The sequence below is a fragment of the Acomys russatus genome, chromosome 20 (assembly GCF_903995435.1).
Source record: "Acomys russatus chromosome 20, mAcoRus1.1, whole genome shotgun sequence".
Classification (NCBI taxonomy): Eukaryota; Metazoa; Chordata; class Mammalia; order Rodentia; family Muridae; genus Acomys; species Acomys russatus.
This window is the reverse complement of record NC_067156.1, coordinates 51950565-51966560: the sequence shown is the minus strand read 5'-3', so window position 1 is coordinate 51966560 and position 15996 is coordinate 51950565. Positions and strand designations below refer to the sequence as shown.

Here is a 15996-nt window from a genome sequence, read left to right as displayed (position 1 = left end):
GAAAGTGTTCCATCATCACGATCAACGCTGCAATGTCTTCACCCTCACCACCTCTCCTTCTGGGAAGTCTGAACTGAAGCTGCCAAGGCCAAATCTCTTCTGTATGATACAGTCAGCTGAATTTATCTCATTTAAACTTCAAATTCATACATATGACCAAATAATACCTAGTGTTTACAAACAATAAAATAAAAAGTGCTGGCACGAAAACCTGTACACATATTTGTGGTAGGTTTTTATCCCCTACAATCTCCAGAAACTGGAACCAACACTTCAACACCAGAGAAAGGATGAACAAACTGTGGTATATCCATACAATGGAATAGTACTCAGCAATCAAAAGGACATACAAAGCACCAAGGATGAATTCCAGGTACATCTTGCCAAGTGAAAGAAGCCGTTTATAGGACATCCTGGGGAAACCCAAACAATACAGCCAGAGAGGAACAGAACTACAGTAGGACTGAGGCTGCCTGGCCTTTGGGTGACAGAAGAGTTTGCCTCAAAAGGGCAGCAAGAAGCTTCCTCATGATGTAATTATTCTGCATGAGTTATGTCAACTTATACGTGGCTCTATACACATGTCAAAACCTAATAAGCTGTACACCATATGTCACTGGGTAGATATTAAACATCTTAAATTCTTTAGTCATACCTCAGATCAGTGATCATCCCTAACGCATACTTAGTACCTACATGCAGACTTCTGGGCTGCTATCTGACAGCTCCTGTTTTAGTTGAGACAGTCTGACAAGCGAGGAAGCAAGTGTTCTCTGGGGCCTGAGAGAGAGGCAGCCCCAAATGTTCTTCAGATCCCTTCGTCACCTTGTACTACTCACTCCTTTCTTTTTTTTTTTTTTTTTTTTTTTAAAGATTTATTTATTATTATGTATACAGTGCTCTGCCTGCATGTGCACCTGCGGGCCACAAGAGGGCATCAGATCACATTATAGACGGTTGTGAGCCACCATGTGGTTGCTGGGAATTGAACTCAGGACCTCTGAAGAGCAGTCAGCGCTCTTAACCATTGAGCCATCTCTCCAGCCCTTTTTCCTGGTTTTTCAAGACAGGGTTTCTCTGTGTAGCCTTGGCTGTCCTGGACCCGCTTTGTAGACCAAGCTGGCCTTGAACTCACAGTGATCCACCTGCCTCTGCCTCCCGAGTGCTGGGATTAAAGGCGTGTGCCACCACACCCACTCCTTCTTAAGGTTCCATATCAGGGCAACTTCTGCACCAGGCTTAGCAAGGCTGTTCCACCACGGACAGGAACAAGGTCACTCAAAAGCCACAGAACACAGGATGCTCACAAAGAAAGGGGGGCAGGGAACAAATCCTAACAGTGCAACTCAACCTACCATGTGTTAAAAAAAAATAAGGCCGGGCAGCGGTGGTGCACGCCTTTAATCCCAGCACTCAGGAGGCAGAGGCAGGTGGATCGCTGTGAGTTCAAGGCCAGCATGGTCTACAAAGCGGGTCCAGGACAGCCAAGGCTACACAGAGAAACCCTGTCTCAAAAAAGAAAAGAAAAAGAATCCATTTAAAAAGTCGTCCTCTTCCTTCCAAGGCTGTCCTTAAAAATGAGCCACAGGGCTGGGCATGGTGGCACATGCCTGTAACCTCTACACTCAAGAGTCCAGGTACAAGATGAAGTCTAGGGGCAGCCTAGGCTAATTACCAAGACCCTGTCTCTGAGACAGGTAGGGGTGTTTGAGAGAAAAGAGGAGAGGGTGAGAAGAAGGGCAGGAAGGAAGGAGAGAGGGAGAGAGGAAGAGAGAGACTATAAACACAGAATGAATCCATGAACCAGGTTAGACTGAGCTGTTAAAAAAAAAAAAAAAAAAAAAACCTTGGATTGAGTGTTCCTTAACATGGAAAATATGACTCAATTTCAGGCAAAGGATGAAAACAAGCAAGTGTTCGCCACCCAGTTACACTTTCTTTCCAGTGTGCTCTCGCCAAACCCGCACATTCCTGTTGCAGACAGGGAAGGCCCGAAGGTCCTCCTCAGAGACTGCCTCAGGAAACAGCAAGCAGGCGCGCCTGCTGTAGCTCCAACATGGGTGCCATGGCGTTACCCTCCTGGCTCTCCCAGGAAGGAACATGTCCTGGCTTATTTCCAGAATGCTCTGTGTCTCTGTGTCCGTCTTCCCCCAGAGAGGTGGGCCTGCTACCTTGTTACAGCCCAGCATGAGCTCCACACCTGAGGCCAGCTCCACTCCAAGATGAGCTCATGACGGCACCCTGGGAGAACCAGCTCCCCATCCTCCAACAGCATTTGCAGCTGGAAAGACTGGCCTAAATGCAAAACAAATGCTATTTTCAGGAGAGACCTCTTGGTGAGGGGGAGGGGAAAGAACAAAGCTAAAACCACCAAGACAGTACAGCAGACCAGAACATTCCATGACATGCAGCACCCTTAAAAGGGGCTTTTAAAAGACACACTCTCAACAAACGGTCATTGCAAGGGGCTAGCTGTAAAAGGTAAATCAAAACCCCCGCCCCTGGAACGAAAGGACTAAATGACAGAATAGTTTATTGTATTAAGCTAATCAAGGTTTATCACATCAGCCATCTGAGTTCTAGTCTGCACCAGAAGCTCAGGGGCCAACACACCATGCAGTATAGATTCGAATAGGCTCGGCAAACATTATTTCTACCACAGTCAACTGCAGAACCTCTAGCAGTCGGAAATGAGACAGAAGTGAAAACCAATCTTAGCACTGTGATTTGCAAAGAACCTGTGCCATTGTGAACGCTATCACATTTATTTCTATTAAACACTACATCCGACACTCCAAGCTAACCAGGCACTCCAGTCTCCCCTTTTTTGCCAGTGCTAGCACATAGGCGACTCTCTGCAGCCCAACTGAAAAAAACACAAAACAAAACAAAAACATTCCAACAATAAAAACCCCTGCATACTTAACAGCCTTCACTGCAGATAGGCTACCCACCAATAGCACACAACTTCACCAATTCTAAGATCCTCGGCATTTCTGAATAGTCTATTCAGCTGAACCCGGAGAGGAACTCGATACGCACTTCAAAGGGAGAAAATGTATTTGCAATCAGGTCTCCCATGGGCTCCTCTTGGCTGTGCTTTTTAGCAAACCAGCAGAAAGGCAGAACCAGCTCTGTTGCTGAGATCATATTGGACCTGACTCTGGTGCGACTGGTTTCCTGTTTGGGGAAGTGGTAGTTCTTTGCCCAAGGAACCCCAAGGCAAAATGTCTAGTGTTCTTCTTTGTTCTTCAGCAATTTGCTGCTTGCTGCTCTCCTCTGCTGTGTCCCTCCTCTCCTTTCCAAGCTCTAGTTTACTTTTTTTTTTCCCCCAACCCAGTTCTGACTGTAGAAAAGCCTTAGCTATTTCCCACCACCCACTGCAGTAAAGCTGTAAGCTAAGAGTTGTGGGCTTTTTTTTTTCCCACAGACAAAACCAGACAGACCTGGGTTCCTCTTAGCCCTTCCTTAGTCATCCACACTCAAACCTATGCCACAAATAATCCAATGGCAAAGTAACTGTCGACAGCCCCCCAAATCAATAAGACATTCCACGACTTGACTGAGAAACCTTTCAGGTCAGCACAGAGAGCATGGGAAAAGGAGAGGTGATGGATGAACAAAAGACAATCTACCTTCAGGCTCCTCAAACCCTAAAAAGCTGGCTGGCCTGCTTCGAATTGGTGAAGCCCTTCTTCCTTTTCTTACAACTGTGGTCAAAAAGCACGGTGTGGACTGCTTCTGTGCAGAAACAGTGCATTCTCCACAAGGCCCAGCCGCCTGCCACCCTCTAAACATGCCTTTCCGGGCCTGACTCTTCCAAACGCCCAGGCACATGCAATTTAATGAATGCATCCGGATCTCTCCTTGATAGTAATACCATCAAAAAAGTCACTGGAATTCCATTAAACATGGATGACAGGAAAGGTATTTGGTCTCCACTCTGAACCCCACGCCATCTCCAGGGTGCCAACTCACTGTCAGTCTGTGTCAGATGGATGTGCCAAAATTAATATATAAAGTCATGCTATAAATAGCATTATCTCACCTTGTGAACCTTGACCTTTTGAAAAGACTTTGGACCAGTGTTCAGTTACTGTCACACCGTTGCATTCTCTGCAAATATGAAAGGGTTAAAAGCAGCCCCAGTCAACAGGCCTACAAGGGAAAAAAAAAAAAAAAAAAGACAGCATGTATGGCTGACAGCATCACTGGACCGCATTCATGCCTGGTTCCTAGAACAACATTGTTACCTTTTGGCCTTCATAATAGTCCCAGGTATCCCCAACACCCTTTAGTAGCTTCTACTAGGAAAAGCACACAACAGAACATAGCCTGCAAGAGAAAAGGCGTGCAAAGTAGCACTCTCCAGCAACAGCCTGCCATTTCAAGTCCATCACTTCACTCTGGTTTTGTTTCCTTAAAGAGAGAGAGAGAGAGAGAGAGAGAGAGAGAGAGAGAGAGAGAGAGAGAGAGAGAGAGAGAGAGAGAGAGACTGCACAAACCAAGTGTCCCCACCCTAATAAGGCACATGCTTTTTTTTTTCTTTAATAAGGGTCATAAATCTCAGCTCCTTGTCTGTCCCTTAAGCAAAAAGAAAAAGGCAGGAAAAGCCCAAGAAACCTCAGATCCTGCAAGCCTGCACCTTTCCCCCCATCATCATCTCTACACAGGATCTTTTAGGGCTCCGCTCGTCGCGTCCCAGTGCTGTGTGGGGTCTAAGTGTGCATTTACGTACTGTGTTGGGATGGTACCTTCCTGCAAGCTTCTCTGCTTTTGGCTGCCATGAAGGGAGGAAGCTGCTATCCCACTGTAGTAGCTCAGTGACTGCATTGTGTTCAGGAGCTGATCTGCCTCAAACCAGTTTCAGCCGGTTCTGGTCACCCTACATAAAAAAGCTATGGCAACCCTCGCTGAGTTGCCAACAAGTCCCTGAAAAATCAGCAGCAGCACAGGGTGGGAGCTCGCTGGGGGGTTGCCTCTGCCTTGTGGGGCTTCCTGAGGGAAAAGGTCATTGTGTGTGCCCCCTCCACACAAGCACAGAACCCTGGAAATGCTCACCTCACGAGCCCCCCCACAGCCCCTCAGGGCTCATCCCCCCTCCCCTCCACCCCGAAGCCCACCGCAGACACTGTTTCCCCCTCCTTCTCTTTCCCCCACTTACCTCCCACAACCTGGCTCAGATCTTTGTGTACGTGTGTGTCAGTGTGTGTTCCCTGTGTTGGTGGCTGACAAAGAGCCCCCAAGAAAGCAATCTATGTGTGTCTGCTCACACAGGATGCGTCGGCTGCAGGAGCCGGCCTGGCCTCCTAGCAGAGTGGTGCTGGCTTGTTGACCAGGCTCCTCTCTGCCTGTCACCCCCACCCCACCCAGCCCCCTCCTCCCTTCCGTCCTTCTCTCTCCCAGCCCTGTCACCACCACCACCAGCAGCAGCAGCCCCCCCAGTCTCCTCCTCCTCCAACCTTCTCTTCTTTCAAGCACCTGGGGTGGTGGTGGGGGGGGGAGTCCAAATCCCTTCACCTCTGGGTAGTACACTGGTGAAGTGTGGGGCGCTAGGGGACAAGTCAAGGGGCAGTAGGGAAGAGGGGGCACCCAGGCCTTGGGAAAATCATCTGTGCACAACCAGCCTTGGCGGGGGAGGCAAGCCCGCGCTCACGTGGCCCCTCTGGAGCCGGTGGGGCCTAGCAACACCAGCCCAGCCTCGGGGGCCCCCCCTCAAGAAGCTAGCTGGGCGCGAAGGCCGGCTGTCCCCAAGGCCAGGGTGGGACAGGCCGCCGCACTCAGGCCAAGGGGCCTGAGCCTCGCACTCGCCGTGACCCGTGGGGTGGCACGAGGGGTCCGATGCCCCCTCCCGCCCGCGTCCGCCCGCACCCCCGCGGTCCCCTGTCCCGGGCGCACACCCACCCCCTGGCCGGGCGGGCCTCCGCAGCGCTCAAGCCCGGGTGTCCGGGCCACGGCTCGGGCGACCTCTGCTCCGCGCGCCGCCGGCGGCTGCTGCTGCTGCGCCCGCTGCAGTGCGAGCGGCGGCGGCGGCTTCCATGCTACGGGCGTGTCGCGCCTCCCCGCCGCCGGGGTCTGTGTGCTAGAGCGTAGCCGGGCCTCGCCGCCCCGGGGCTCCTCGCCGCCGCGGCCTCGCCGTGCGCCCGGACGCCGGCCCGGCTCCCGGGCGCGGGCTCTAGGCCGCGCGGCGGCGGCTCGGCCCGGGCCACGCCGGGGCCTAGCTCTCGGGCCGCCCGGGCGGCGAGCGAACAAAAGGGAGCGCGGCGAGGGGGAGGGGGCGCCGTGGGGGAAGGGAGCCCGAGCCGGGCGGCGGAGCGCGAAGCCCGCGGCCGCGACGCCCCACCGGCCCACGGCGCCTCGCCGGCCCGAGTGGAAGGCTGCGGGCGCACGGCCCGGCCCGGCCCGGCCCGGCCCGGAGGTGCTGGTGGCGCTGGGGACGGGGTCGAGCAGGGGGCTGATTTGCTGTCTTTTCAAACGACACTTGAGACTCTCACCCAGTCCTTTTCCATGGCCCCAAGCCGCGACTTACTGGAGTGGAAGGAAGCAAGGCCTCGCCAAAGATGGTTGAAAAAAATGCCCGTGAGCCTCTCTACCCAGGATCTTGAAGCCAAGGTGGTGGTTGTGCTGTCCTCTTCGTAATGGTGGCAAATAAGTAAGAAGAGAGCACGCTATCTTCAGATAAATTCAATCTGAGATTCTCCCAGGAGGTGGAAGAAAGGGCTCCCTTCTGTTAGTTAGTGGTTTGGAGCCCTTTTCGCCTTAAACTGAGCCACAAAAGAATGGAAGACACCCCTGGGGTGGGGAGAAAGCCCTGGTGTAAAAGACACACGTTTTGCTTTCAGAGAAAAAGCCACTGGGGCCAGATTGAAGCATGGCATATTCGGTTCATGTAGGGTGGTTTGTTGTTTTGTTTTTGTTTTTTTAAACTAGGGGGGGTATGATATTGAGTAAACACGATGTAATAGCTGGGGCTTTACGTTCTGTAAGGGACATGGTGTACACATGTAACAAGCACACGTACATACAGCAGGTGGTCATAGCTTCCAGAACACAGGCAAAAGATACATACAGAAACCCAGCCAAAGGCCAGGAAAGGAGATAATCGTAACCCATCCGAGAAGGAGACACTGCGTTTCCTTCCCTGCCAGAAGAAGTATGCTGTTTTCCAGCCCTCTGTCCTGGTGTCCATATTGTGCACAGACAAGCACGCCACTGAAAGGTTTCTTTTTTAGAACAGGAGAAACCTCCATGTCAAGCTAATTGTGCTGACTGGAAGTAGGACAAAATGGAAGGATCTGAAAAAAAAAAAAAAAACCTGCCACCGTTACCTCCTAAAAAGGCTTCCTCCTGTTTGCTTGTTGTACTCCGAAGACAATACTAACCCTGGAATAGCAGAGAAGAATCCCGGCAGAACTATTCCTGCGTGTCTTTATTTTAGGTCAGACTGGTGAAATGTCTGCAAAGTACACAGAGAAGTGTTTTCTTTTAAATCTCAGCATTAGCTTGCATTCACTTCCGTTGAGGAAGCCATTGTTCTCTGTGATAGGGCTCCGTAGGATGGGCACCGTAAAAGATCTTTTGCTCTTTCAAGACTGCTCATGCAAATGACTTGGATTATTGTCTCACAGGAGAGTCCTTTAGTTTCAGCCTGCGACTGTGCCACGGTGCACTCAAGTTGCAGTGCCTGTCTGCACAGGTGTAGGATGCACCTATGCAGTCTGCAGATTTTTTTTTTTTTTTTTTTTGCCAACCACAGCATCAGCGTTTGCCAGTGTTACCAGATGATGAAATTGAAATTCATCGTCTTGGGGCCAGAGAGCAGTGTCCATCCAACACACAGTGTGTTGGGTCTCAACCTTACTTGGGCTTGATTTCATTTGAAAGGACGCCTTTTCCTTCTTCTGAAGGTAGGCCATTGTTAATATGCATGTAAAAAAAAAAAATTATGTGCATTGGGGAGAATGCAACGACCTGCTAAGTCTGAGATCCTGATAGGCTAGGGCCCTGCGACAATACATGGAATTTGATCGTGCAGATGCCAGAGGAAGATTGTTAGTTGGTTTGAAATCTTTTGTACTTTAAAATGCTCTCTTGCCCCTCCCCCACCCCCTACCGTTATCCCTGAAAGCTTCGGGGAAGCAGCTTTTAAATGGTTACAAGAGTTGTGCCCCTTAAACCAGAGTCTAACTCACTTATCCTAGGAATCCAGCTGTGCATCTGCCCCACGGATTTGTAATGCCCACAGACTTTGTGAGCAGGGCTCTGTCAAAGCCTGGTCTTTTGGTCAACCCTTGGCTGGGGGGGGGCCGGGTTTGGTCTCACGGCCCTACTCATCATCTGCATCTGCTTTTAAACCAGAAACAACCAACTTCTAGCAAATTCTCTCCTTTCTATTTTTACAATGAGGGCTTCGGAGGAACCTCTCGGCCAGCTAAAAAACAAAGCGAGCATTTGAATCCATTTTTGCAAAATCAGTTGAGTTTCACAGCCGAAAAGACGCTTCTGAGTTGGGGGTGGGAAGCAGGACCCTTCTTCTAAAACAAGCACAAAACGGTACATTCTACTATACTACAAATGTCAGGCTACCTTACTTGTATACCGTTCTGCACTGAGGAGCAATAAAATAGTATCTTGACTACAAGAATGAAGTAAAATCATTATCTGAGCACAGTAGCTAACTAAGGACAAAGAAAACATACCCTTCTCCTGCCAAATGGAAACTAAAGGAATCCCAATTCCTATGGGGATTTGTTACTGATGTTTTTTATTGCTCAACGCTGAACGCCTTGGTGTTTCCTCTAGGGTACCAGAGAATCCCAGCTTCACCTTGCTTTTTGTTTTTAATTTCATCTTTTGTGCTTGGAAGCCAGCTCTGTAAAGCCACCATACTTTTCCCTCCTTCCAGTCTGAAATTGGGAAATTCCTTTGTTAGGCAGAGCACACAAAAGGTGTGTTCCAGGAGGGAGGAGGGCGTGGAGAAAAGCCTTTTCTTTATCTTACCATCAAAGGCCTTGCTGACTTCTCAATTGCTGCCGAAGGTTTTGAGCTGCACCTTTTTTTTTTTTAGCTCAAAATCAAGATAGGCCTAGGTATGTATAGTTTGTAGAGGGTTTAACTTGTAATACTTTGTCAGCATGTTTTTAAAGGAATAGTTAGAATATTTGACCCGAAATTAGTAATTTAAAGGTTTGTAGCAGATATGTAGTGAAGTTGCATAGATGGTTATGGGGGGTGGGGGGCGTTTCTTTTCAAAACAGCAAACTTGATAAAAATTGGGATTTTTCTTTTTCATATATATTTCCAAAAATATACTCCTAAATGAAGTCATAGCCAGTTTTTCATTGTTATCTGCAAGAAGTGGACTGAGAAGCAGATCCCAGACTTAACTCTTTGTTAGTGATTTCTGACTTCCCATAGGACCACCTCCTTTCCGGAGCGTTGGCAAAGGCCTTTTTTTTTTTTTTTTAATCTTTTAATAGAAGACCTGAACGGGGGGTGGGAGCTCCTTCCCAGGGGGCAGCACTTCAGAGCTCCTAAGGGTCCTGAAAAGTGACTAAATACATTAATTCTTAACTCCCCCTGCCTCATAAATAAGTGATAGAAAGCTGGCCTTATTCAAGGGAAGGAGAAAGGTGGGGATAAGAGAGAGTGGGTGACGTCTCTGAGCTGTACCTGGGAGCATCAGGGACCCAGAAGTATGGGGCTTCAGAGAAAGTGAAGAATTCTGCTCAGAAATGGTGCTGCAAAAAACCCCATTGAGAACTGGAGATGTCTCTCCAGTCCTTAGCATCTGACCCCCTTGACAAGAGCCCATATTGTTTTGCTTGTTTCCAACCACTGAGTCTAGGACAAGGGAAAGAGAATGCTGGGAAAGCATCTGAGAAAAGAAAACCCCATGGGGGCTCTATCCCTTGAGATCTGAACACTCCCTCCCCCCCAAATCCTCTACCAACACCACACGCCCATCCCTACAACAAAGAGCTTTTGCCTGGGTTCTAGAGGTCAGAGGTCAAAGGACAAGGTTCAGGAGTCTGTTCTCTCCTACCCACCTTTTTGAGGCAGGGTCTGTCGTCTCTGTTGCTGCACTGTGTACTCCAGGTCAGCTGGCCCAGGAGCTTCTGGCACACTCCTCCGTGGCTGCCACAATATCCAGCCTTTTATGTAGGTTTTCAGGTTCCAACTTGGACTGTCAGGCTTACACAGCCAGCACGTTGCCCCCCGCACCCACCCAAGCCATCTATCTCTGTAGCACACTTCCGGGAACTCTGGCTTCTGGTCGTTTCACTGCTGTGTCCCCCACGGCAAATTTCCTTGGTCTCAGTTTAATGACAGTCCTCGGGAACTGTCTGGCCCAGCAGGATAACACATTCCCAGGAAAAACCAATTCTGACTAACATGGTGCCAGGAGGACTTGGCCCTCTGTCTCCACTGGACCCCTTTCCAAGGGCCATCTCATTCCAGAGCGCCGTCCTGTGAGACCTTTCACCATGGACAGCACTGGGAGTGAACACCTTTCTAATGCTGCCTTGGTCACTCCCCAGACAAATGTGATCAGAGGTTGTTTGGGCCTTTATTTCCAGGTAATATAGCTCAAAGTCCTCACCAGCAATATATCCTCAGAAACAGCCCTTGTTGACAGTGTCCACTGTACCGGGCGGTGGTGGCGCACACCTTTAATCCCAGCACGCGGGAAGCAGAGGCAGGCAGATCACTGTGAGTTCAAGGCCAGCCTGGTCTACAAAGTGAGTACAGGCCAGCCAAGGCAAACACAGAGAGACCCTGTCTCGAAAACAACAAAAACAAAACAAGACCAAGAGAGTGTCCACTGTTTGCTCTTATCCACGCCATCACAAATGCTTCGAGAATCCCCACCCCCACCTTCTAGATCCATTACCACCTTTTCTCTCCAACCCGTCAGAGCAGTTGAGATATGGTCACTACCAGGTCTCCTCCACTCCAGTCTGGCCAGCTTCCAAAGCACCCTCCACGTTGATACTCTAGGAGTCTCTCTAAAGACTCTGCCCATCATCCCTCTGCTCAGACCTGGATCATCTCCTCACTGCCGTCTAGACTGGGCCAAGACTTAAAAGGGCTTCCATTATCTACTCCATTCACGGAACCTCCCTTGCCTCATCCTCTGAACACTGTAAAACCAGGCTTGGTGAGCATTCAGATCTTTGAATGTGACTGGCTTCAACTTGCTGTCAAGTCTATACACATCGTTCCCTCGTTCTAGAAGAGTCCCTGGTTGTCTGACTGACAACCTCTGATCACATTTGTCTGGGGAGTGACCAAGGCAGCATTAGAAAGGTGTTCACTCCCAGTGCTGTCCATGGTGAAAGGCCTCACAGGACGGTGCTCTTGAATGAGATGGCCCTCAGAAAGGGGTCCAGTGGAGACAGAGGGCCAAGTCCTCCTGGCACCGTGTTAGTCAGAATTGGTTTTTCCTGGGAATGTGTTATCCTCCTGGGCCAGACAGTTCCCAAGGACTGTCATTAAACTGAGACCAAAGATGAATGTTGTCATTCCGAGAAGCGCTCCCTGACCTCTCAGGTTAGGAGTACCCATAACCTGCACTCACTCCTAAGGTGCTTTTTTTTTTTTTCTTTTCTTTTCTTTTTTCTGTGTGTATTTTGTCTGCATTATGTCTATGCACCATGTATGTGCCTAGCGCCTATGGAGGCCCAAAGAGGGTGTTAGATACCCTGAAACTAGAGTTATAGGTAGTGGTGAGTAGCCATATGTTTAAAATATGAAATATAAAATAGTCACCACAACAGATACATGGTATAAGACTTATTATAGAAGCAGGGGGAGAGAAGGAAGAGGGTGCCCCCAGGAGGACAGACAGAAAGAGTAAGAGAGAGAGGTAGGTGGGTTTGCCCTTTTATAGACTCCTGGGCAGGGGCACGCCTAGTGGCAGATAGGTAATGACATCATAGTTTGCTAGGCAGACTGGGGCAGTATACTAACACTCTGGGTACCAGGAGTCAAACCTGGGTACTCTGGAAGAGCAGCCAGTGCTTTTAACTAATGAGCCATCTCTCTAGACCCACTATTTGCCATTTTACATGGTATGTACATTTTGTATGACTCCGTCATCATGAGACAAGAACTCTATTAAGGACAGAGATGACATTATAGATGACATTGGGTTCGTGCACACACACACACACACACACACACACACACACACCAACTCCCCACACCTCAGTGCAATTACAATTAGCTTAACATTTTAAAGTACTCATTTGGGGCATGAGATTAGCACCTACAGAGGTTTTGTTTTTCCTTATCTGAAAGCATTTTAAAGATAAAAGATGATCAAATGCATCATAATTTTCTGCTAAACTTTAGATAAATATTTGAAATCTATTTTGAGATCCTTCTTAGACAAAAGACCAAGAGCTATGTATCTCTAAGGAGACATTGGAGCCAGGCCTGGTGGCACACGCCTTTAATCCCAGCACTCGGGAGGCAGAGGTAGGCGGATCGCTGTGAGTTCGAGGCCAGCCTGGTCTACAAAGTGAGTCCAGGACAGCCAACGCTACCCAGAGAAACCCTGTCTCGAAAAACCAAAAAGGAAACATTGGCTATTTCTGGAATTTTTTTGTTTTGTTCTTGCTTTGGTTTTTGTTTCTTCCCCTGAAGCTCTACCTGTTGGCTGGGGCGACGTTAAAAACAGTAGTGATGAGGAATGGGGAAATAGCTCGGTCTGTCACATGAGCACAAGGCTTTATATATAAGAATAAGATAATGATAGACACAAGGTACCAGGCAGCAGATATTATATTGTAGAGAAGTTTATTAAATGAGCATGGGGAGAGAAGGAGAGGGGGAGGGGTACAAGAGAGAGAGAGAGAGAGAGAGAGAAGAAGAGGAAGAGGAAGAGAGAGAGATAAGAGAGAGTAGAGGGAGTAGAAAGAGAGGAGAAAGAGAGGAAGAAGGCGAGGGCGACATGGACAGTTTGTCCTTTCATATGGCCCTGGGTAGGGCCACACCCCCTTGGCAGGTAAGGAATGACACCATAGGTAGGTGGACTGAAGCAGAACCCTAACAGGAGGGACCTGAGTTTAGTTCCTCAGCACACAGGAAAAAAAACTGGGTTCTGAGCCAGGCAGCGGTGGCGCACACCTTTAATCTCAGCACTCGGGAGGCAGAGGCAGGCGGATCGCTGTGAGTTCGAGGCCAGACTGGTCTACAAAGTGAGTCCAGGGGGTGAAATTCTCAACAATACAGTGAGTTTAAAGCCAGCCTGGATGGACTTCATAAGGCTGTTCACACAGACACACAGACAGACACACACACACACAAACACACACACACACAGAGAAACTGGGGCAGGGGACAAGTGAGATGCATGTCTTGGTGTATATGTGAGGGTCTCTAGAGAGGACTGACAGGAGCTGGGAACAGTCATTAAATGTAGGTGTGTCATTTTATGAGCCATGGCCTGGAAGTGAAAAGAAAGGCAGCTGAGAGCCAGCAATTTCTTTAGTTGCTTTTTACCAACCACTCCACACTAGCACTGAGAAAAGTGACTGACAAACCATTTGAACTGAACCAGACACAAAGAGAAGAGTCTAGGTCTCCCATGTGTGGATGGCTTCCAGGTTAGCCTCTGCTCTCCCTTTGTTCCTCCTCCTCCTCCTCTTCTTCCTCTTCCTCTTATTCTTTCCTCTTATTACTCCTCCTTTCATCTCCTCCTTCTCCCCTTCATCCTCCTCTTCCTTCTTTCTTGGATTTTTGAGCAGGGTTTCTCTGTGTAGCCTGGCTATCCTGGACTACCTTTGCCTCTACCTCCCAGAGTACTGGGATTAAAGGTGTGCGCCACCAAGCATGGCTTCCTTCCATCTTCTTTAAGAAAGGCTCAGTGATTAAGTCCTCTTCCAGACCCAGGTTCAATTCCCAGCACCCACACATGGCGTCTCACAGCTATCTGTAACTCCAGTTCCAGAGGATCTGGCACCCTCCCACAGACATAAGTGCAGGCAAAACACCAATGCGCACACAAACACACACACACACAAAGACACACACACACACAAAGACAGAGACAGAAAAGAAGGAAGGAAGGAAAAGAAAGAGGTTCAAATAGCGGGGGCTGGCCTGACAATCATTATGTAGTAGGGAATCACTACCTCTGCCTCCACCCCCTAGGCTGCTAGATCATAGGGTGTGGTATGAGCTACCACACCTGGTTTTGTGCAGTGCTTGGATCAAACCCAGGACATGTTTGAACACGCTAAGCAAGTATTCTAACTTTTTTTTTTTTTTTTGGTTTTTCGAGACAGGGTTTCTCTGTGTAGCCTTGGCCACCCTGGACTCACTTTGTAGACCAGGCTGGCCTCGAACTCACGGCGATCCGCCTGCCTCTGCCTCCCGAGTGCTGGGATTAAAGGCGTGCGCCACCACGTCCGGTTAAGTGTTCTAACTTTTGAGCTACATCCCACAGCTGTTTGGTTTTGTTTTATGAAAAGGAGACTTTTTTTCTCCCTAAGACAGGGTTCCTCTGTGTAGCTTTGGCTGTCCTGGAACTTGCTCTGTAGACCACTCTAGCCTGGAACTCACAGAGATCCGCCTGCCTCTGCCTCCCCGAGTGCTGGGATTAAACAAGAGCCATCATGCCCGTCTTCCTTCTCAGCTTTCTTTGAGAGTGTTTGTCCTAGAAACTAGGTCAATTTGACTATACCATCTTTCTGAAAAATGCACAGGGCATACTCACCGAGTCAGCTACCCTTAAGTTCTTCTGTCCTGTATAACCCCCTTATGGGACCAGCAGAGGACATAGAGGCCCTGGCTGATGCTGCCTGTCTGCCTACGTTATAACTGGTCCTTCCTACTCCTATGTTCTTAACATAAATTATGAAGTTCAAAGAAATACAGTAGCCAATGAGCATGTACCGTTGCCCTCATCACCACCAGCTCCAGGAGCTCCAACACCCTCCTCGCCTCCATGGGCACTGCACTCATGTGTACAAACCCACAAGGCACACACATATCTTCACATAATTAAAATAAAACTTTTTTTTTTTCAATAAAAAGGAATGCAACCCTTCCCTTTGGCACCTGAGGTAAACCCTCAGCTTGGTGGCTACCTTCCTTAATAACTCTGTTATCTGGTGGACGCTGCACGCCTGTGGGGGCCCTCCTCACATCTCCCCTCTCTTAGCTTCTGTGACATCTTCCCTCCTTCCATGTAGTTATTCCTGCTTGGCCTTGGCTCATTTTCTGCGTTCTTCTCTGAAGTAGAAATCTTGCTCAAGGTTCTATCTTTGGCTCTCTTCACTCCTAAATCTGTGCTTCTTTTTTTTTTTTTTTTTTTTTTTTTTTGGTTTTGGTTTTTTAGAGACAGGGTTTCTCTGTGTATACTCTCTGTATACTCCTGGCTGTTCTGGACTTGCTTTGTAGACCAGGCTGACCTCGAACTCACAGAGATCCACTTGCTTCTGCCTCCTGAGTGCTGGGATTAAAGACGTGTGTCACTACTTCACAGCTTCAATGTCATTTTCGTGGTCAATTTTCTGGCTATATTCTGCCTTGTGTTAGTGGGATTCTAAGTTGTCATTTGCCAGAGTTTCAGTTTTTGAGCATGTTCTGGTAGTAGACCAGAGAGCAATACCTGTGTGTCTTTGGCAATCTCGTGGCAACTGAGAAATTTCTGAGGAGACACTGGCGGTTAGACAGAAGGAATGTGGCTGATGCCTCAGCTAGTGTGGACTGCCTTCTGCATTCTACCTTTGATGCTCAACATTTGTGGGTTCTTATAACAGCTCGTGTCTGCACCTTCACAGAATTTGCCTTCAAGTGGGAGAGGAAGGAACTAAACACAAACTGTTTCTAGGGTTTCCATGTTTAACAAAAACAAACAACAACAAAAATCCCACAATTACCAGCTCAATATGAATTTAAAAGAAACAATAATTTTTTTTTTTTTTTTAGTGTAAGTATAATGCCAGGCGGTGGTGATGCATGCCTTTAATCCCAGTACTTGGG

General features: G+C 48.6%; 1 protein-coding gene across 8 annotated transcripts in view; it reads right to left on the bottom strand.

The window, feature by feature from the left end:
- The window catches only part of Znf532 (zinc finger protein 532), a 116270-nt gene extending 109424 nt beyond the window's left edge, over positions 1–6846 (bottom strand). Inside the window, exons 1-2 of one of the 8 annotated variants that reach the window (XM_051163453.1) lie at positions 6530–6846; positions 4049–4158 (exon numbers count right to left, since the gene is read on the bottom strand). The gene's annotated coding sequence lies outside the window, so the exon portion shown is untranslated. Of the gene's footprint in view, positions 1–3042; positions 3231–4048; positions 4159–5164; positions 5350–5904; positions 6003–6529 lie in introns of those variants that run through there. The other 7 variants (XM_051163459.1, XM_051163451.1, XM_051163454.1 and 4 more) reach the window with 7 other exon arrangements.
- Between the last annotated feature and the right edge of the window lie 9150 nt (positions 6847–15996).